We start from the raw sequence: 24,086 nt of genomic DNA on the forward strand, positions 1-24,086 counted from the left end.
ACATTAATATATTTATCCAATACTTTCCTCTGATAATGTCTCGTGTACCACACTAGCAAGGCCAAAAGAATCCAGGAATCACACTGTTACAAAGCACTAAATTTATACTTAGACATTTACAGTAAATCGATTTTTTTTGTTTTGCTTCACTTCATGAATCCATTTTTGCACGTGTGGCAGCCACCTAATTAGTTAATGACAAAAATGATTGTTTTTATTTATCAGTAAGGGCTGAATATTTGTAAATGAGCGATTATTTGATTGAACTGAATAGTTGTAAAAGATTGAAAATTTGATTGAATTGAATATATGATTGAATCTGATTGATTAATTACTTATATGCACAAAAAAGGAACACACCAATAGGACGTGCACATTAAAAGAACACACCAAGAATAAGCATATTAAATGAGCACCACTGAAAACACAGGTTCTCTTTTCTAGTCTCAGGTTTCCTCAGTCAGGCACAGTTCCAGCCTGTGATTTTTTAAATTTTTATTTATTACCACAGGAAGAGAGACCCCCCCCCCCCCCACCCCCCAAAAAAGTTTTTAATAAAATTGTTTTAAAAATAATTTTAAAAAATCGATCTCAAAATGACAGCTTCCAAAGGTTCTTGATCACAGGGGAGGGAGAATGGATTGGTCACAACCCTAATAATAATGTAGTTATCAAACAGAATACACCATCTCTACATCTGTGAGGCAGCAAATCCTTGTGTGAGCTTAAAGTATTAATGAGACAAGCACAAATTGCAGACATGGCCATGGATATTTAATGATCTATTATGCTATTCTGGGTCATTCAGAGTAAAAAAAATGAGGAAATGCATGCATGGTAATTCAGCACTGCATGCTTGGGAAGGGTAATCTAGCACTGCACCCAGGGAAGGGTAAGCCAGTCTATTTATAAAGATCTGATTCCGGATTAGAAGGATTTGTCATCTAGAGTCCCCAAGGAACCCAACCCTACACATTACCATGCCATACAAGAAGTGACTGATGTATTTATGAATAATGTCCAGTAAATCATGCTTACTTACTTGCCTTACTAATTACTCACCAGAAAGTTGAGCAACTCTAAATCAAGCTGGAGCAAAATATGACTAAAGTTTCATAAACATTTTATACTCTTGCCATTGACATGTTTGTATAGTGTTGGGTGATCTCAAACACTGATACATATTCACACATATAAATAGATTACTGACCAAAAAATGTCCTGTGGCAGCTGGTGAGCTGAGAATATGGGCAGAAAACAACCCTCTGAACTGATCATTGGTCTCAATCTGTTTTCATTCATTTTCTGGTTAACAAGTGTAACAATGATCAGAATAATCCATTGGCAGGTAAACACACAGCATCTTTCTCCACATCATGTTACAGAGATTAAATGATAAAATCTTTTTTTTTTCATCAGTTTTAATCACACTAAGAAAAAAAGGATACACCACAACGAAAAAAGGATACACCACTGTGAACTACCATGTTAGCTTTCAGCAAAACCTGCAATAAATACCAACAGAATGTGTGCTTCAAGATCATTTAAATGGCAAAATCTGTGAATTGTGTGTGAGTGAGGAGAACAAACAGGACATGCATGCACAGTTTTAAATAACGTAAATAAAATGTGCACAATTTTGTGATGTAAGTACAAAGAATTTTATTACGGGCTTAATAGTCCATTTGAGGAAGTCTGCCTATATTTGATAGTATTGAGTATTTTGTGAATTAATTGTTGTATTGTTAATCAAGCAAAATGGTTGAAAACAGGTTGAGTGCAATAATCAGTTTAAGGAGAAGTTTTCCACCCCATTAATTTTCAGCTCAGCAGCCGCTACTGATAATGTCCTTCATCTGAGCACAGGAGAGGGGACAGCAGCTTTGCTCTGACTTGTCTTCCTGCCAGAGGGGACAGAAGGGGCACAGAAATAAACTCCATTTACAGTTCAAACTTTGTGCAGAGCCAGAGGAAAGGCTGAGCTAATCTCCAGAGCAGAGAGATCAAAATAACAAAGAGTTACTCTGCTTGTTTTGCCAGGAAGCACACAATCATTGGAACTGACAGTAAGTGGGTACAGGTCTCAGTGGAGCAGATGAGAGGGTGCTGGCCCCAGGTGCTAGCAAGCTAGCATAGCGTTCTGCACAGTAGCACAGCAACACAGTGAGCTAGCATAGTGTTCTACTCAGTAGCACAGCCACACAGCGAGCTAGCATAGCGTTATGCCCAACAGCACAGCCAAACAGTGAGTTAGCACATCATTCTGCACAGTAGCACAGCAACAAAGTGAGCTATCATAGCGTTCTACTCAGTAGCACAGCCACACAGTGAGCTAGTATAGCGTTCTGCACAGTAGCACAGCAACACAGTGAGCTAGCATAGCATTCTGCACAGTAGCAATGCAACACAGCAAGCTAGCATAGCATTCTGCACAATAGCACAGCCACACAATGAGTTAGCACAGCAGCACAGCAACATAGTGAGCTAGCATAGCGTTCTGCACCGTATCACAGCCACACAGCGTTCTAGCATAGCATTCTGCACAGCAGCACAGCAACAGCGCATTCATTCAGTGCAGCAGACTTTTGGAATCCTAATGTGAACCTAACATAAACAGCAGGATATCAAAAGGCCATTTCTATTTATCTATAAAGGATAAGAGTCTGTTACATTTGGCAATTTCCTTTGTAATTATGCAGAGTAATTAACAACGCTGGCCTTTACAGCTATAATTGCTTCTCAGTGAATAAAGAGTGCAGGCGATGAGAAACGTAACATGAATATGCATCAGCCAGGCACAATCTCCTGGCACTACTGCCATTATGAGATAGCGACTCATTCTGATGTTCCAGCCAGCAGAGCAGAAGGACGTAATATTTCACAATACAGAGGTGTGGACGTCCACCGTTCTCACGGAAAAGCCTCCCTCCCTGTGCAGAGCTAATTCCTCTGTGTGGGTAGCCATGTTTGGGGGTGGGGGGATTTCCGTGCAGAGGTGGACTGATGTCTGGAAATGTACTATGTGACAGTTTATTTATTGTGGTCATGATCATCGTCCTACATGGTCATATTAGAAACATGCAAGACTGAGAGGGAGAGGGCTGCCATCAGGCCGGCAGCCTATGGCTCAGTTCTGAAGACAGCACTACATCAGTGTTCATTTTACACATCTGTTTTTACTGACAAGTGCATTACTGCACTCAACCTACCAACCTTCAGGTAGCAGTCATCTCTGCAGTCGCCTTGCTTCTGTCCTCATAGCCGTTAAGGGCTCCCTGCCACCCCCGTGCCCCACTGTGGAATGGGAACCCACAGAACACATGGGCCGGGGCTGACGACGCGCACAGCGCAGCTGAATTAAGTCTTCATTAAGGCCGATGCCTGGGGGATCAGGCAGCAATCAGGCTGTCTTCTGACTCCATCATTCCGAGAGCTCTCAGACCATGCCCCAGTTTCAACCTAGAATGATAATAAAGTAGTTTAATGGACTTTCCCGTTTGGCCTTCCGAGGGTAGTAATCTTTCAAATGGGTTCAAAGAGCATTCTGGAAGAATATTAAGAGTATTCTGGGAGCGATGGATCACCCCAAAGTCTTGCTGGTGCCCCAAGTTCAGGCTGCTGATAAAGTGGAGTTTCTCAACAGGGAGGGGATGTCAGCAAATCCTGATGTAGGAGTTAGGAGTTAAATCCCCAATTTAATAATAATGTTATATGCCTTATATTTTACCTAAATTGACCCTTTTTACTTCTGTTCTAGTTCTGAAATTGTTATTAATGTACAGAGAGGGGCTGGTTGGCATGCTGGGCATGGTCTCCAAGACTAGAATGTCCCCAGCCAAACATATATAAAGCACAATGTGGCGAGTCAATTGTTGATCGCTGAAATTTCCCTAAGCATTATACTACACTGCCTCTCTACACAGTGAATTAATAATATATTTCTGTCAGCTTTTCTTTGAATATACTGCACTTAAACATATAACTGCAGCAGAACACTTGATGGCAAAGCAGAACAGAAAGATCCTTGACAGCAATGGTAACCAACCCTGTTCCTGGAAATCTACAATTCTGTAGTTTTCCACTCTAACCCTAAGACACCTCATTTAACAGCTAGAGATCTTGTTCAACTACTAATTAGTAGAATCAGGTGTATCAAATTAGGCTTAAAATGAAAACCTACAGTATGGTAGTCTCCAGGAACAGGGTTAGTTACCACAGATTTACAGCATACTGATATCAGGGTGTTGGGGGCTGGTGCCAAGCCCAGATTGATACAGCAGGTTATAGAAGCAGTCACCGGCAGTTAATCACACACTGAAGGAGCAATAAGATGGAATATTATAACTTTCTATATTTGGCATATTCGTGTATCAGCAGAGACAAAAATACAGAATAGAAATAAATCATGACTGTCATGTCCCAGGTTATAGTTCCACCTGGAAGAATTTATCTGGAGTTTAGAGCCATGTGCTGGGACCCTCATACTGTGACTGATTGTGGTATGAATGAAAGGGTGCAGTGTGCTTTTAAAAAATATCTGAACAGTATTCTTGGAATAAACCAGGACCGTTGACCACTGGTTGAGAGAGCTTTCCTACCTGATGGAATTTAGGAGAAGGATGCCATACTGCCAAACACATCTGAGGCACATAAGGTACAGCCACCTTACCGGGTGGTGAATCTGCAACAGATAATGTCTGCCCAAGTCTGGCCGCTACAGAAAATACAAAGGACAGAATATCCTTTCACAGAGGCAGAGAAGAAAACTGTAGAGGATGTGCAGAGGGTTGAAGAGATGTACCCACCTAAATTATGACATTCCAGGTACTGAAGCCTGTGCCTAACAACCTCACGTGAGCAATGGGCAACAATTGAGCTGATTGTTGATCAACCTTGGGTGAGCATACCTGTGTGTGATCGCTGATCTGCTTCAGGTGAGCATGCCTGCGTGTGTGGCTACTGCTGTTCAATGTCTCGTCGGTCACTCCCTGTTTCACGAAACCCAAAAATTTTCACAGGAGGTTTATATTTTTCATGAGGTTATATTTGGGAGCATAGAGTTTAAGCAGCCTTTAATGCTTTACTGCTCCAAACAAGCATCAATAATGTAACCCCCCAACCCACCACCCCCCAGGCCAATTTCATAAGAAAACATTTCACCTACAACAGCTCTTCAAAAAAATTCAGCATGGACCTCAAGTAAATATGTCTGGCACACATAGATATACTTGTCTGAAGTTTTGGCTTCAAAGTGTTTGTGCATTGGGGTGTCATTGCTTAGATGGGGTGTTTTTTTATTATCAGATTCAGCCCTGAAAAGCAGGAACTGTTTAGCACTGTTTGGCAGTGTTTTCATATCCTGCTACCAGAACTTAGAGCCCAAATAAATAGAAAGAAATTAAGCAGAATGAAGCTGTGTGTTTGAGGAAGATTGCTGTTTGTTTTACTGAGCCAGTAAATGATACTCATTCATGTTGAACCTTGTATTGAGTCCTATGAACACAAACAAGTGTTATTTACCTATGTGGCATTCACAAACCAAAGCTTGCTTACTTTGCACAGCTAATGAATTCCCATCAGTCCCAAAGATAATTATTCCAAAAGTAGAAATCACTTTTATCCATCAGGAGATTGATTGTTTAATTTAGAACAAAAATAATACTAAATACATCTAAAAGGCTTATTGGAACAACCAACTAATGGCACATTTTGGAGTGGAACAGTCACTGACCCTGTATCACTTAGCCAGAGGGGGTTTTAATTTGGACCATGCATATAATTGTCATGGTTTTGGGTGATAACACCATTTCTTTTCCATTCTGCGTCATTCTTTAGTTATTACGGCCATTAATTTTTCTTCATTTCCTTGATTGAATTGTATGCGTGCAAATCTCTTTTTACAATTTGCACCTGTTGGCTTTCTATTTAAACCCCTAGCAAACCAATAAGCTTTTCTTCAGTGTCAACTTGTGTTACACGAAAGCTGGTAACTTGGTCAGTTTGGTAAGCGGTTTAGTTGTTTGTGCAGTACTAGATCAGTCCCTCTTCTGCGTCCTTTGATTTACGCGAAGAGTTACTGGGCAACTGAACATTGAGGTTATTGGCTTGTGTGCTACAAAGCTAGCACTATTATCTTTACTCATTTCTACAACTCTCTTGTGGTTCTTTTGACAGTCCTCTGTACAAGGGCTGTTCTCTTAAAGGTCTCACATTCACCAATCTATTCAGACTGTTTTGTGTTTTAGTATATTCAATACTCCTTAAGCCTTAGTTTCTACACCCTGTACTCGGGGCATTAAATCGTTTTCTTTGGGATAATCTCCCATAGGAGTGTTTTTCTTTTTGTTTATTTCCTATCTTTTTATCTCTAACGAGATTTAGTGGTTATTCCGCCCAGGTGGATAGCTTAAAGTATCCTGCTCAGTCTCGTTTGGTCTCCCAAATTCCCCACTCCATCACAATAATTTATAGATATGATCCAGCTTTGGTTTTGATCTATGTTCCTGCACATCATATTCATTATTAGAGATCTCACTGCAATATTGTGATAAACAATCTTGCGTAATGTGTCTGACGGAATACACAGGAGACTATTATAACTGGATTAAAGCATTCTGTCTGTCTGAGTGCAGGTTAGTGACACATGGGCACCTATCAACCCATTGGCCTATTCGTCAGCCATGCAGAGAAGGTCCTTCCCCCAGGTGAGAATGAAACCGCTCAATCATCTGCAGTGTGGCCCTACAGCACAGAAAAGGCCAATCAGATACTAAGAAATGGAAAGGGTCAAAAATGAATATTTTCATCACGTTCTACTGTTTAGAACACTTGTCTGAAATGAGATGGAAATAACAAGCAAAGTCACCCGTTCTTTGTGCATTCAAACACAAAGAGTGCATACAATGTAACACACCCAGAACAGACACTTCTGAACCCCAGAAGGGAATTTCGGGTATAATCCCTCCAAATAGAGCACTACACCACTCCAAGCTAAAATAGGGAGGGAAAGAGCACACCACTCTGAACCGCAATAAGGACAATAAAAGCATGACATGGTATGGATTGATGACACCATGCCTTTTTGTGTCCCCCTCTTCAGCAAATTACATTTTTACATCTACATGCATGAGGTGTCACTGCTGGGTGTTTAGCCTCATCAGATATTCAGCTCTGGAATCTTAATATACAAAGTTCCCTTCATCTTTCTACCTCAGAACCTGAAAAATCTCAAGTTGGAAATTCATTAGGGGGCCAAATATAGTACTATGGAAATAAACATTATGTACTATAATATAACACTGGAAACTTCTGTAACCAATTACAGCCTTAAAGAAGTAGGTAGGATGGAAGGAATGCAGAAGGTGAGCATCCGGCGAGTCCATAGAGTATGAGTTTTGGTTCCTGCCAATAATGTATTGCTAGTTATTATTAGTGAGTTCCTGGATGACTGTGTGACCCTGGCTGTACTATATCAGTCAAACATCAAACAGCCTTTCTGATCAAATTGTGTTGTTCTCTTGGCCAGATACCCCTTGTAAAAGTGATTCTTTATCTCAGTGGTAATTCCTAGTAAAATAAAGGTCAAACATGGACTTCAACAGACATTTCCCATAATCCCTTGTTTCTGGTCTCTGCAGACAGTCATGCCTGGGTGCCACAGGCTGCTGAGACAATAGATCCAGCATGCTGCTTTTCTGCTTACTGATTTTTTAAAAATGAAATTGGATCAATTTTTCACTGGTGGCACACAACGGTACCATACTCATCTCAGTGTAATCTGAATTGTGTGTGTGTGTGTTAGGTGGGGGCAGGCTCTGGCAATATGTTTTTTTTCAAGAAAGATTTTGCATTTTCAAAAGAAACATTGTGTTAATTGAAAACAAATATTGGTTTTATGAGTCCAGGTGGCATCAAATGTCCTCTATCAAAGATGATTTAACACCTGCTGGAATAGCAGGTCCTGTGTACCTGTGAAATGGAGTTTCTCTTGTCAGTGCCAGCTTTAGCACCACTGCTGAAGGGCCAGGCTGTGGTCACTTTCTGGTTATGGTCTTTGTATTATACTGAGTGACTTTTTATTCTGCCAATTTCCTGCTTCATAAAGGCACCATGATAAGGAAGCACCACCACTGGGTGCAGGCCATTAAGTTAAATTTGTCTTTATGAGAATTTTAAATTTTCACGGACTTAAATGTCAATTTTTAACATATTCAGCAATGTAATCCAATGCATTGCACTCAGAATAAAATTAATTTAAATCAAATTAACCACAATTAGATAAAATTACCACTTAAATGGATTATGATATAGTTACCACACTGTGCTGTCATGTGACACAGTTTACTCTCACACACTGAAAAACAACAAAATATTAACAACAACAATATGTTTTATTTGTGCCTGAAACATTCTCATATGTTGTGTGATTTTATTATGATAATTTTGGGGAAGATATAAGATTATTCTTAGGCATTAAAATTATTGACTGGTTTAGAGAAACACTCAGGCTATGACTTACAAAATTGCATTACAACAGTGAATTATCATTAAGGCATTCAATGTGTAATAGTTCAGCTGTAAATTAACATTTTTTAAAAATCTCAGTGAAAGCTGAACAGCTGCTGAATGACAGCCAGAAGTCTTTGAGTGACAGCTGAAGAGTTCCTGAGTGGCAGCTGAAGAGTTGCTGGGAGACAGGAGTTGTTCAGAGACAGAATGATGTTTTGGTGGCTGGTCACATCCTTGCCCCTCACACCCCACCCCAGTCTGGAAGCCTGGAAGTACATTCAAAAATATGAACAAGTGATATATTTCCATTTATATCAATGGGTAACAATTATTTGTGATGAGACTGGCAGTCTATTGAAGATTTGAAAGGTACACCGCAGTCAAGCACTTGAACGTGGAAAAGAGATACTAGCTGACCAAAACATGGCAATGCATTTGAACCATATTTGTTTTATAAGAAAGGGCTCCACCCCTGAGCAGAGACCTGTGTTCCCTACAGTTGGCCACTGACTGCAGGTGATTTCATTCCTGCAGAGTCTGGGATGTGCTGCAGCTCAGGTGAGCTCCACGGTCCTGTGCCACTTGTAATTCCTCCCCGGTTGTGGAGGGGGAAGCCAGCCCAGCCCAGGGCCGTGCACTGCATCACAGATTAAACTCCCCGCAGCCTGGGGGCTGAGAGCTTCATGAACACAACAATCTCAAGCTCCCACTTCTCACTGCTACTTTCAGGACCTGTCAACAAGGCAGCAGGGCCTTCTAACTATCAAAATGAAACTCTGCCCTGACAATGACCCTGGAATAAGAAGGAAGAGCATGAAAGAGAGAGCATATACAAGTGAAAGAACAGCTATAGCAGGGGTGGCCAACCCAGGTCCTGGAGAGCCGCATGGTCTGCTGGCTTTTGTTTTTACTCGGCACTTAATTGATCGATTAAAGCAGTTGATTACACAGTTAACTCACCTCACCTGGTTTCTTTTGTCTAAGTGGTTGTTGTATTTAAGGTGAAAACAAAAACCAGCAGACCCTGCGGCTCCCCAGGACCAGGGTTGGACACCCCTGAGCTATAGCATTAAAGTTTCTCCTAATGTTTCATCGTTCAGAGTTTTTCTGAATAAAAAGGTTTGTTAATGTGAGAGCCTGTCATTTCAAAATCAATCCATTCAGCCTAAAGCACATCATACTAGCTGTCATAACTGTTTCTCTAAATATGAATAGTTCATGTCCATTTATTTCAACTCTAACAGCGTCTAACAGTCTTTTTCTTTTTCTTTTTTTTCTGCATATGAGCTAAGTAAGCATAGCTTAAGATAATGTCAAATACTGAGACATACAGGTCCTCAGTCCCCCACCGAGATCCTGAGAAAATAAGCTTTACATTCAGTATCCAGAAGTCTTCACTTGTTCCATGCAGAGAGTAAAAAACTGATAAGAGTCATGTAAATGAAGTGTCAAAGTTATTCTTGCCATCAGTGTCACTTTTGATTCAGTGCATCCTTTTCCACTTTGATGGTGGTATTACAGTGTTTGCAGTATTGCACATGTTGTGCTTCTTCTTTCTTATTGTGCAGATCAGGTTTCCTGATGGAGTTCCCTCAAGCTCGGTTTTGGGTACTGTTCAGGGGTTTCTACACCCACTTTTGGGATACTGTCTTATTTCATATAGATTTTCATATGAAGGTGTGGTTACATCTTTCCCTTATTTATTATCCACAGGGTTCCAGTCAAATGTTTAAAACAGACACGACTTCCTTGATACATTCCTGCCATATTCAAATTTTGACTCCCCAAATTTGACCCATTCTGTCCCATGGCTTATGCACTCTGGTTTTGCAGCTCAGCGCCCTCCCCCAGCTCACCATCATTTTAATTCTGCTCCTCATCTTCATCTCTGGTTTGTCGGTTCTTTATAAAGCCTGTCTTCTCCCGTGGGATTTTGCCTTTTGTCAAATATTTCCAGCATTTGGTCCCTTTGTGTCTGCAGCTCCATCTTCCACCTTTGAAGCTCCACAGTGGTGAAATTAACTTACTGAACACACTGTCCCTTCTTAATTATATCTCTTACAGAGAACAATCCTCGGAAGTTCACTCATCTTTTCCTTTCTTTGTATTGACATGATATAATGCCTTAGACTTTCTGAATTAAATTCTGCTTTGGCTTCATCTGATGACTCAGTTGGCCACTAAGGGTTGTGGTAATGGAAGGGATTTGTGGAATGGAATCTCAGGGGGAAATTTGTAGTCGCCTTATACAACTAAACAATTTCCTTGGAATTTTCTTTTTTCAAATCTGGCCCACAAAATTCATGTAATAATTTATTATATAAATGATAAACAACTGTTAATTAAATTAATGGACCTGTTGTGTACTAAAATAAATGCGAGAAACTGTAAAGCCTCTTCACAGCATAATCTCCAATTAGACCTCTGCATTCCTTGCTCTTTTTCTGATAGTTCTGATTTTAAAAGTTTTTCACTCAAATATGGGTAACATCATGAACAGATGGAAAGAACCATTTGCAGAGCAAATTTTTTGTTTTTAAATCTCCACTGTAACAAAGACCCAGGGGCTGTGCTGTGTTTCACATTGCTCCATCCAAAAGTAACATAAATGCTAGGAAAACTCCCCATTATGGTGGATTTAGGAACAGAAGGACAGTTTATTTGTTTAAGAGAAAGTCGAAAATGCAGTAAATTACTTCCTAAGGCAAACACTAAGGCAAAATGAATTAAACAAAAGGGAAAATGGCATGTGAACAAAAAACGTCCACACAACAAGATTCCACACATTTTTATATGAACTTTACCTGCTTTTCACCATCCACCCAATCAATGGTCATTGTTCAGAAAGAAGCAATAGCACACATAATGAACAATGCTCAGTGACTCTTACGATAACATGATTTTACCCCCCCACGAGCCCTGTGTTTCCAAGGCTTTTCTACAAGAGCATATTGGATTTTTTATACAGTTTTCAAAAAGCCTTCACAACACAGATTGCATTTTTAACAGCACAGCAGGGATTTATGTTGAGGGATGAATAGGGGATGGCTTTCTGGGTTTTGGATAAGGGCTCTGATTTCTGAGCCCCAGATCTGGGGAGTGAAACATGCATCCACAAACCACAGCCACTGCATTACAATATGCCATCATACACGCTTCCATGGAACAAATCATCCATTCCCTCCTCTCCACCCCCCTGCCACCCCTCCCAAAAAAAAAAAACACACAAAATATTCTCACCTGAAATGGCCTTTCCAGCTTACTGCTTCACTGAGTACAGAAAGCTTAATGCAACATAAGAGAGGACGTGTGCCCTTTTATTAAAGGAAACAGTATCCTCCAGTTATATTATTTATTTTGCAAATAGTGCCAACATCATACTGCAATACATCACGATATTACCATAGATTGTTACATAATTAAAATTGACAGTAAATGACTATTTCACAAGTACATTCATATTCTAGGAACAATTTTGAATATTATGGTATAGTTCATGATAGAAGTAATACTTGAAAGAAAATAATGGATTTGGAAAGGAGGCTGGTGCAGTATTATTAACATGGATTTTATAAATGGTAGTTATAGTTAATTAAAATTGTTATGTTAACACTAATATTGTGATTGGCTGCAAGTGAATACCGTTAAGAATTAAAGAGAAATAGTATGTCTAACATGAACATCACCAATGACAGTAATTAACCCCAAAAATGAATGTAATAGACCTCATCTCACTCTCTTAGTCTCTCTGACTCTCTCTCTCTCCCCCATCTACTTTTCCTCCTTTTCTCACCCTGAGCTGCCACCTGGTGCAGTATCACCTCCAGTCAGCAGTGATTTCAACAAAAGGATTCAAAATTCCTTGCATCTGTAACAAGACGCTTCAAGCTTTTTTTGGAACCTTGGGGTTCAGTTTTAATTCCTCAGAGAAGAGGGTATTGCACAAGTGCTGGGCATCAAATTTATTCCTTCTTTATTCAACCCTCTGTCAGCAGTTTCTGCAGGCAACTGCATCACAATATGAAAGGTGAGGTGCATAAAAACAAACATCCCGAAAGCCTCCTCCGACAGCATCAAATAACAGGGTAGAGAAGGACATTAACATGAATGATCCAACCCGGCTGCTTTGAGAACCTGTAAATTGGTGCCACAAGGAAAACCATGAATTTTATAGATGTGGATATTCATTCAACAATAATGATCTATTCAGTTTGAACAGGAATTGGTTTTACCGCTTAGTGCCTAGAAGACGTGGCACAATGAAGATCTGATTCTTTAGGGGATAAATGAAGTAACTGCAGCTCTTGTTAGCTGGGAAAGAACACAGGGGTGTTACTACATACAATGGCAAGAAACTAAATCAATAGTATTCTTCCTCTGTATTATAAAAGGAATTGGGCCCAAAACTTTCTTTTGAAAGTTATTGTGTAGCTGTTCCCCAAAGACCATTTTTTCTGTCTGCAATTACTTTGTCAAACTAAAATATATTACCTGAAGAAAATGTGGGACCTTACACACAGTGAATTTGTAGCTCACTAAATTGAATAGCGTTTCCTTTACTTCCTATGCCTGTTCAATGCCCCGCCCCACCCACCCACTCACACACACACACACACACACACACACACCCAAACACACACACACACAAACACACATATCTCACACATTCATATTCTAGGATGGCAGTCAGTGGTTTAATTATATATAATGGCATATATTATATATAATATTTCAGAACATTATTATCATCTTGATTGGACACATGATGTGTGGAAGTTCGTTGTTGTACTCCACACCATTTTACATCTATAATAATAAAAATGAAAGAATTTCCCTAATGAAACAGAAACACAGAACACATAAAAACCGTGTTTTAGTCTGCATCTATGTTCTTTGTATCACAAGACAAATGAATTCCTTAAATGAAATGATATGTTGCTTATATTGTGAGTATTCTCACCCTGGTGTGATAACTTAATGAAAGAACAGAACCACGTCATGAATTTCAAAGGACGGGTTGTTGCGCTGTCAGAGAGGGACACATAACAGGAGCTCAGTGACCTTATGCAGTTCAGGCTCATTGACTGTATTATGAAAAGGTCTCTCTTTCTCTCTTTCTCTCTCACTCCCTCTCTCTCTCTCTCTCCCTTGCTCTCTCGCTCTCACTCTCACTCTTTCTCTCCTGTCACATGTAAGGCCCCATACATACCCTACATAAGCACATGAATGGAAATGACAATGCCAGGCTCACAGTATGTCCCTGTGGAGGTAATAAACCCCAGTCCTCAAGGGGGTGATCTAGGACAGTTGCGAAAGACTGAGTGGAACAAAGCACAAATCGAAGAAGACAGTTTCATCCTGTTGTTGAGCAACAAAAAGTCGATTTCATGCATTGTTGCATTGTAAAATATGCCCCCTGAAGTTCTTAATGCAACAAAAGCATGTGCTGCAGTGTCAAGCATCGCAGCAAGGGGCGCTATAGAAGGGAACAACAGAATGAAGCTGTCTTTAATTTGTGATTTCTTCCTCTTAGTCTTGTCACAATGGTCCTAGATCACGCCTCCGAGGACCCAGGTTTATTCCCTCCACAGGGACATAAGAATGCATGCTGAGTATGTACAACTGGACCGTGCGTTTGCAAGCCGACGGCCACGCATTGTCATTTGTGTTCACATTCTTATGTAGGATATGTTTCGGGCTTAAATCTCAACATAGAGACAATGTCATGGATTAGTGGGCTTTTGGAATAACTTCATTATTTTATTTTTATTTTACCTCTATTTAACCAGGTAGGCAAACCGCAAAATGAATTCTCTTTTGCAGTTATGACCTCGGGAAGCAAAGTGGGTAAGGAACTCAAGGACATTATGCAACATTGAGTAAAATAACGCTTCAGTTTCCCTGTGAGGATCTGCATTGTTGACTTGGAAGATCAAGCGCAGCTGGGCAAAAGAACCAGAGGGAGGATCTTTAACTAACCTTAACGTTATAACGCATGTTATACACTGAGCGTGAACATGCAAAGGCCATGTGTTCAATGGATTTGAGTGGAAGTGTTGTGTCAGCATGTTTGTAACTGCATCTGATTCGGCTGCCATACCATCCTGTACCCTTCACAGGCCAAACAGCTGCAGCTAAGCATGAATAAACTTGATTAGTACTTGGATGGAAGACATCCCATAAACATGGACGTGGTGCTGGTAGGTTAGTAAGGAGCACTCTTCCCTCTGGACCAAATAGAAACTCAGTGCCCCAGCACAATGATGGGGACACAATGGAAGGAGCCCCATCTGAGGCCCTGACTCACTGTGATTGTTAAAGATATCATGGCACTTTTGAATGAGAAGAGGTGTTAACCCCAGTGCCCTGGTCAAAATCCCCTCTAAAGTGGTTTCTCTGCATCAGGCCCTTCATCTGACTGGCTACACAATCTCCTACATTCCCTACCCACAATGAGTTGACCTATGTGGTTAAAAAAAAATTTTAATTAAAAAATCATCTTGTGTCTAGCCCAAGCATGTCCTGTGCTGTGCTGTAAATATCCAGGGAAATCATTTTTAAAAGTTCACATCACCATGCTGCTCACATTTTTCCCATTTACTCAGGAAAAGGAATGGGATTTAACGCAAGGGTAAACCTTACTTGGGTGTTTCTCAATACCAAGAATGTCAGATTCGGACTTGAGTTCTTGTGAATAATGTTCTTGGAGGATGCTGCTCTGTGTATTGAGATGCAATTTGTGCTTGTGACGTGCAGTTATGCTACCACTGCAAAACAGGCAACAAAAGCTCTTTCTGACAGGCCCCCTACCCGGTGTATCTCATTTCTTTGTAAGCCTGTTATACACTACTATCAGTTATCACTCATATTCTGATATATAATAAAGCCAAAAGAAACTCCATGTGCGTATCTATTCAATACCTTTTCAGTTAAAAATTTAAAATAGAAATTTAACATTTAAAATTGCTCTCTGTACCAGTTATTATCTAACTAGCATTTGCTGCAAGTTGATGCACGCTAACACAACAAAGGCTACTACTGGCTATCAAGTGGATCCTGGCTATGAGTTAACAGTGCGTCTTCTTTCCAAAAGATGCATTAAACTTTTTTAGTTATGAATTATGTGTTTAAAATAAGTTCAAATTCAGCACTTGTAACATATATTTCTCAAATTATTTTTGTCTGCCATCACACAAAGAATGATGAGATATTCAGTCTGTTCTTCTTGGGCTAGGATCAATGCATTCACAGTGGGAAGCATTGGCTGCATCCGCGATGTTTGGGGGGGATAAAGACAACTTCTACAACCTTTAACCATTCTCGCTTCGTTGCACTCTTGCTTTTGGAAAAGGAAACTTGTGCCATTAAATATTACATCACACACATTCACAGAAACACAAGATCAGACGAGAATAGATGTTGAGAAACAGCCCTTGAGTCTTCAGGCTCCAGATTACAGCCTCAGTTGAGAGGTCAGAGGTCAGAGGTCACAGTCCATTCAGGAAGAGTGCACAGAGAACTCTGCAGGGAAAGCCTTGGTCACACTCAGGCATTAAAGTTTTACAGATTCAATTAAAGCTAAATCAGAGACACACAGATATTGCTCAGTATGCACCATCACAGTTCACTGGGCAACTCAACCTTTTGGGAGCTTATGTGCAATGTAATGATGCAGATTCTGAGCCTGCCTACAGTTTACTGCTGAGTAACTGGGAAATTTAATTTAGGTGCAAGTCTTATTAATTCTGGCCATGCCCATAAATCCCAGGGATTCATGCTACTCCAGGTCCCAGTCCAATACTGCATGGATGTGGAAGCATTGTGGGTGGAGGCTGCAGCTGGGGATTACAGTCTGGTAGAAGGGTTTTTGAGCCCTTGAGCTAACCCCTCAGAAAAGGCATTTAAGAAATATCAGAAGTGTCGCAGGTTTGCGATTGAAATCACAACCCCATAATAGTGCATTTATGGTTCTTTTTACCTGTGGGTAGGTTGTTAATAGACTGAGTGAATTTTATTTATGTGGTATTAGTGCATATGTGTGTATGTGTATGGTGTGTGAATACTGTAGTACGAGAGCAGTTGTGGCCTGGGTCTCTTAAAACCATTAGGAGTGCCATTAAAACCATTACACACTGTAATAATGAACAGTTCCATATGGACAACATCTCTTTATAGACCTTTAATATCTAACATTAGATCTTCCCATACGCTTACATTAGTGTGATGGAATAGAGTATTACCAAAGCACATCAATGAAAAACAAAGAAGCAGTGTATTAATAATTGAAGCTATTAATAATTGAAGATGGATAGTGATTATCTTGGCCACATTGTTCTCGTCTCCTGCTTCGTATATCTCTTCTAACCGCGGAGAGTTTCCTCTGATGGAACGCATTTCTGTTTCCAGAGACAAACGGCTCCATTACCTGCTCTGTGTTCTTCAGGAAATAATGGAGCACGACCAATCAGCTTGTTCCGGTGCACAGAGACCTATTTTTATGACTTCATCCAGAGATGACAAGAACCTCTGAGAGGAAGTGCAGACACACCTCCACCCTAATCCTACCTCCTAGCTGTGCGTGCCTTGCCTCTGAAGGGTAAATGTAATAGTGGCACCACTGAGAACTTCCAGCCCACCGCTCCTGATGCTGTTTTGATTGGGCAATGTAATCTTGCCCAGATTTCATGCGTAGAATCCTAAATACTCACTGGCTCTCCCTCAGCTGATTCAAAGCACATATCGGGTGTGAATTATAAATATATTATAGGTGGGAGCATCATTAAATCTTATAGTTTAATAAAGCAATTACATTTTTAATTTAGTTTAACTTGTTGATAATTTCAACAGCCGGAGATTGCTTGAATAACAAGAACGTTAACATTTTAGGATTTCGACAGAGTGATTTGCACAGTTTATGATTCATTTAATTCTTTGACAGTTTGGACAGCTAGAAATTCACTGAAGTAACCTACCTCTTCCATTTTAGGGCTTGGACAACAGTACAGCTTTACATTTTAACGGATGAGGTCTGTAGACCCCTCATTACCTCAGTGTGTTTATGCATTACCTTTCCTGTGAACTAGCTTAGCTGCTGAGAGCAAAGGACACAATAAGGACAGGAGATTTATCCCTGAATTTTACTTCCTGAGCACTGCTGAAATGAGACTGTGTCTCATGGAAAACCCTCTCACTGTCAGTCAAAGCAGGATCATCTTGTGCATAAGGGTGGAACAGGATTATCCTGTCTGTAAGAGTAGAACAAGATCATCCCAGTAGCATATGCTGAGGTTTGGTTGCTTTCTGTTATTCCACCTCACAATTCCTGCAGCAGAAGGCTGAGGATGAAAAAGCACTGGTTTTACTCACCGATTGTTTTTGTGATGAATCAGGTGGTATATTTCATAGTGAGGAACAGCAATAAAATATTACCTCAGGCATTTATATCTTTAAATGGATTTTGCTCATTTGCTCTGAAAATATTTAGCATAGGACAATGAAATTTTACTTCAGACAGTTTTGACATGTCAAATTACAATTTCAATTACATTCATAACTGAATGTACCTTGAGTCGAATACAATTAAAACCAAAATACACGCAGTCCGATGTTAGTCTTCCTGATTTATTCTAATGCTCATGTTGCTCTGTGCTGCTGAAAATACTATGCCCTGAAAGATCCTTTTGTAACAGTGGACTGACATAAGTTATGATTATTTAGCCTCCCATCATTTTATTACAGCCCCTTTGAGTGCAAGATGATCGAGAAAAAAACCTTGCCCCCCACAGCTGACAGGATGCTCGCAGCACACCTAACCAATGTATACCTTGTATCCAAGTGACCCTCACAAAATTATTAAGGTTCTATCTTCACATCATTAGTCCAGCTGCACACCCCAAATTGATTGGAGAAAGACGGAATGTATTTGTGCAGGCACACAATGGCCAGGTAGAGCATACTGACAGGCCCCTGCGGAAGGTTCTGGAAGGCAAACACTGAGCTGATTAAGTCCAGCGGAGTTTCTGTGAGGGGCACATTACCCTCTGCCCCTGGCAAAACACACACCTGCTCCACTCCTGGAAGGAAACTGGTGCATGGAGAGGCACTGCGTTCATTCAGAACTGCCATCACTGAACACCCAGGTCTGCTGGCAGGGCTGTGGGCGTTCTGAATCGAGGTAATTTGAGTATATTATACTGGAATTATGAGTGGGCGGTTTTACAGCAGAATGCTTAAAACAAATCAACTGAATGAGCATGGTTATCTTATTGTACTGATTAATGTCAGGGACTGGAAACAAAGCCAATGTAATCTCTACAGTGAGAAAACCTGGTTTTAGCTGCTCTGTGGAGAGGAGCCGTGCACGAACATTTAATAATTTATGAGATTATTTCACCTTTGTTATTTAGGGCCGGGGGGAATCTTGGGAAATAAAGATTGTGTGGGATACAGTTGTTCAGTCCTCAACCACTAAAGCGTTGATAAAGACTCTTTTTTTCCAGCAATGAGTCAAACAGTCATTCAATTAATTGCAATAAACATTTCAGTTAATCATTCAATTAGCACTTAATCAGGTCCATGAGAAGAATATTAGAGCAACATTTATGTCCGTTGACACTTATCACGTGTCAGACTCTATTAGACACATGGCAATAAATTAAAACATTCATTAAGAACATTAAAATAGCTTCAGTTATTCTCTTAATTTAATTGGACATTTTAATACATTGTTGATTTATTCATTATTCCATCTGTGCCGAGTGAGAACCTGTTGTGCCTATGATTAATATGCATAAGCATTTCCAGGCAAGTAAATTCCTCAGATATCTTGTAAACATTATTTTCCTGTCTGAGTAATGTTTTACCAGGTCTAGCCCACAGTTATATTTGCACTGACTAATACCTACATTAGACAATAGATTAAACTGTGCCACCTGTCATAATTAGTCCCTGAGCTCAGAGTGACTAGAGAGACACCTGGAGGATAGTGGCTATAATGAATCTTGACTGCCCAGATGGCTACAAACTGAAGATTAACTCCAGGCCGTACTCATTTTGTTTAATTATTAAAAACGTTAATAACTGTCCCTTCATGCCTTGGAGTGTGTAGAGGCTAATTTTACCACTTCTTTAAGTGTGTGTAGGTGTGGATTTTATCAAATTTCCTCAAAGGGTTTTGAATTTGACCATATATTTTTTTTAATGTATGTTTGAGTGGAACTGCTGGGTTTTTTCTTTCAAGTGAACAGAAATGATTATTGACTTTGGGGCCTGACTTAAAGACTCAAACTACACAGCACTTCCCCGGTGCCTATCCTGGTTGACTAGAGCCATTTGTCAGTATGGAGAAGAAAAAATATATAATGTAAAACTAATGCAAAATGTTTAGTGTTAAATCAGCTCTTACATATTGGGATCTTTTGCAAGATGAGATTTACAGTAACTGCCCTCCAAGTTTTCAAGTTACAAATGAAATAATGCTTGAAACTATATTCTATAAATGACTGTGAACTACAGACAAACAATTGTCATTTTCAAATATTCTATAGCTCTGTTTTGAATTCATAATCTGTATCTGCAACATCCATGACATCTACCCTTTAAATACACAGAAAATATCAGTCTTTCCATGCTCTCACATTACATTCTGCTTTGTATTCCAACTACAGAGTATCCACAGAAGGCCTGATAAAACATATAAAAATGAGAAATAAATAAAAAAGAAAACCAGGCAGCCCAGGTAATTCTCTGCTGTATAACCTAGAATTACATCTATTCCACCTTCAGATAACCCACACAACATGCACACATAACAGGCAAAAGGAGCAGATACATATGTAGGTTGAGATCTTGAATTCTACTTTCCAAGGAATATTAGGGCTATCATATAGTCGCGTGCCACACTGATAACAGCCACTTTTTAGGACATCCCTGTGAGCACTTTCATGAGGTATCTATGCAGTGAAGATGGAAATAACACCCAGCATGCTTTGTTACAAAGTTAATCTGCATAACTATCCTTTGTGTAGATATAACTTCAGCCATCAAGAGATGAAACTATGCAGTGGGTTGAGGTCGTGTGGCTCATTGTTATTAAATGGCTTTAGTGCCATCTCCTGGTAGCATCAGGCTATTCATAATCGTTCACTAGGCTTCATTCTAGCCTTAAGCTTTTTCACAATTAAGAACTTACTCTATAAAGCGAAATAAAGTATTTCTTTGCACTTGCGCATGTGAGTATCACGTCAGAAATGTCTGATGTTGATTTTAAACTATTTTTAAATGATACAGAATAATTTTTGAATTACTGAAAAATATTTCTGGACTTTAACAGAATGTATCCTCCATAATAACATTACCACTGATGTTACTGAAATACGTCTCTCTCTGCGAGCTAATTGAATAACCCATGCAGTCACTGTAACTCATTTATAAAGTATTGAGTAAAGCGAGGTAATGTATTGATGTACAATCCCTGCTTGCACATACAAACAGAAGAGTGAACAAGGAGACAAAATTCATTAGAAATAAAACAGTTACTGGTTTAAGTGTGCATACTCAGTTTAGATCACCCATTAGAGACCTGCTTCCCAGCCATGGCTGCACGGTGTGCATGCCCTTTCTTATCCAGGGATGTAAATCTGAACTTGTCCACAACTGAAGTACTGTGTTACAGTGTATTTGTTAACAGTGGGCACAAACATTTGTTAATTGTTAATGCTTCAGCACTTTGAGATTTTTTTTATTGTAAAATATTGTAAATGAAAAGCACTATTTCAGTAAATTGCATTATTACTGATAAACGTGCACACTGTTTTTCTCTTGTGTCAGCATTGACTTACTGTAAATCAAGTTAAGAGCAGTGCTAATGAATTAGAGCCCCATGCCTCTGTGTGTATAGTGTAGTGGAACTTCAAAGTCAGCACTGGGCAGATTTGACAGGTACACCAACAGTGCACAATTAGCAAGGCCCAAGAAAGACCTGGTTTTAGTAACTCAAGGTTATCGTCTCTTAATGCTTAGATTTGCCACGTTAATGTCAGTGTCTAGGTAAACTAAGAGAACACCATTACTTAGCCTCCTCTCCTTTAGCATGTACTTTCTGTGTTCTGTATTCCCCATCTGACATAGCCTGGTTTGGTGGCAGAGTTGAGGCTCTGTTTCTCTCTGTTCTTCATTAAAGGGAACAGGATCTCTGTAAGCTCATCACATAAACTGGCCTCATGCTGGCCAAACTCCACTCTCATCTCAGATTCCCTGTGGAGGAGGTGTGTGATGCATTTGTTCAAACACCAGATACTTTCTGTCTCCCACTTATGAATGCTGGGAACAGAGAGTTTTATTCCCAGCATTCATACGTGGGAGACAGAGAGTATCTGGTGATTTGAACAAATGCACCACAAACCTCCTCCACAGGGCATATCTGGAGTAGTAATGGACTATTATTGGGGAATAACACATAATGTTAACACTCGGCATCTCTGTAATGGAATCAGCAACTCCAGCACTGCTAATTTTTTAACATGTAGATATTTGAGAACTTTGAGCCATAAAACTTAGTGAACATTTCAGTAATCCTCTGTTTAAAGCAAAGAAAATGTCCCATTTGAGGCTCAAGAATGTGCAGTTAGAAGTACACAATAACAGAGGAAAGTTGGCTTGGTTGAAAGATGACTTTTTCCTAGGGAGAGGAATGTTAAACGGTGGTTTCCCTCTTTTCCAGTACTGCAGGAAAATTTCTTCTAAGAAAACACAGTGACACCTCACAGCACGCTAACACCTCACAACATGCTAACCGTTACAACACATTAACACCTAACAACACCTCATAACATGCTACATCTCACAACACGCTAACATTTAAAAAGGTAAAAAGTTAGCCAGTCAATGGAGATGTCTTCTGTAGGTGAAAAGGTGTGAAAGGGTGAAAGGGTATGGCTCTGCTGCACAGAAATTTCATTTTCAAAGCACTATAAAGGTGTACAAACAGTGGGGTGCAGTAGCTCCTGGTGGTTCGTTCACACACGGATGGCTGCAAGCTTTGTGTCTCTTATCTGGATTGACTTGAAACTTTCTCAGTATCGGAAACCTTTCACTCATGCAGATAGAAAAAGTATTGTTCATAGAATCCTCTACTTCCTGGATGAAAGAATGCTGAAACCTTTGGGCTATCTGGCACTAAAGTTACTGGTTACCACAATGACCTGGTCCTGAAAAGGAAATGGTGGCATGAATATTTTATATGTTCAGTGAAATGATGCATGAGTTGTAATAAAGCAACCAGGACTAGCACAGTAATAATGAGACCGTATTTCCCCTCCTTCCCTGCAGCATTAAAGCAAGCCTAAACATACCATATAAAATGCACAGCAGGTTCACTGTACAGTAATATATTATGAAGTGCACAGTTTTTGCTTTTTAAAATAAAGAATAAAGAACATGGTGGGGGCACTGATGTCCTAGACTGGTACTAATGAGAACTCATCATAGCCCCCCCGCCTGGATGATAAGTAGGTCTGCAGGGGGGGATTATAGCATATTGCATGTTCCCAATTCACAGAGGAGAATAAGCACGCTATCATTTATTCACTCCCCAGGCAAAACCAGAAACACTGGCGTGAACATGGACTTCAAGAGCGATCCAACACCCTCCTGAGTTAATGCATTATTATCAGTATCTGTCATTAGAAGTGCATGAAATGGAATTTGAAGACATCACATTTTTCCTTGTTAATGTGTCATAAATAATACTGCCATATGGCAGCACTGGAGGCATTTCATGGCTGGAAAAGGGTTTTTTTTCTTCACCTGGGTAGAAAATGAAATGAAAATGCAATTCCTGTTATTGACAAGACGACATTATTCAGTGTAACATTTTTCACACAATTTTCACCCCTGAGGCTACAGTCTAATGCTACTATTTGGGTCAGAGCTGTTTGAAACTGTAACAAAAGTAAACAATTTGCAAAATGCAACATTTTTCAAAGATGCACTCATATTATAAGAAGTTTTATTCATAAAAATATTTTTAAATTATTTTTCTGCTATTTTCATTCTGATTTGGAATCCCTTTGGACATCTGCTAGTGCAGCAGTGACCAGGGAACCCCTGGCCAAAATGTGCCCACTGTACCCCAGAGCAGAGGGCTCAGGATCAGAGCAGGGACTAGCACTGCTCAGGCACACTTGGAAAGTCTTATCGAGATGGATTTCATCATTCCATCATTTTTCTGCTATAGATTAGGTAGTCAACTCAAGGAAGTAAGCAGATTCCAGCCCACAGCAGCACAGATGCAGATTCCTGTATTCAGCACAGTCACAGTGACCTCTTGTGGCAGGATTTTGTTAATTCTGAATACAGTGCTGAATAAAGGCATCTTGTAACTGATGGACCACAATGTCCTGTACAGAATGCAAATTTACAGAATATAATTTGAATATAATATATGGATCAATTCAGATTTGTGTTCTAAGTTTCCTTGTACTGGCAGTCCATGTTTCTCACCTGTACACAAAAATTGCTTTTGGGCTTTCACTTATCTGGGGGACTGAAATTATCAATGTATCAAACCAGAGCTTTGC

At 39.9% G+C, this 24,086-nt stretch overlaps 2 long non-coding RNA genes across 2 annotated transcripts; one reads left to right on the forward strand and one right to left on the reverse strand.

The window, feature by feature from the left end:
* Positions 1 to 1,637: 1,637 nt before the first annotated feature.
* Positions 1,638 to 4,854, reverse strand: LOC118215682. Its single transcript, XR_004762874.1, has 4 exons — positions 4,806 to 4,854; positions 4,599 to 4,714; positions 3,214 to 3,459; positions 1,638 to 1,901 (listed from the first exon to the last, which is right to left on the reverse strand). It is a non-coding gene; the product is annotated as an uncharacterized LOC118215682 (long non-coding RNA).
* Positions 4,855 to 5,967: 1,113 nt separating this feature from the next.
* Positions 5,968 to 8,937, forward strand: LOC118215091. Its single transcript, XR_004762760.1, has 3 exons — positions 5,968 to 6,003; positions 6,633 to 6,704; positions 8,605 to 8,937. It is a non-coding gene; the product is annotated as an uncharacterized LOC118215091 (long non-coding RNA).
* The last annotated feature ends 15,149 nt before the right edge of the window (positions 8,938 to 24,086 follow it).

The sequence above is a fragment of the Anguilla anguilla genome, chromosome 16 (genome assembly GCF_013347855.1).
Source record: "Anguilla anguilla isolate fAngAng1 chromosome 16, fAngAng1.pri, whole genome shotgun sequence".
Classification (NCBI taxonomy): Eukaryota; Metazoa; Chordata; class Actinopteri; order Anguilliformes; family Anguillidae; genus Anguilla; species Anguilla anguilla.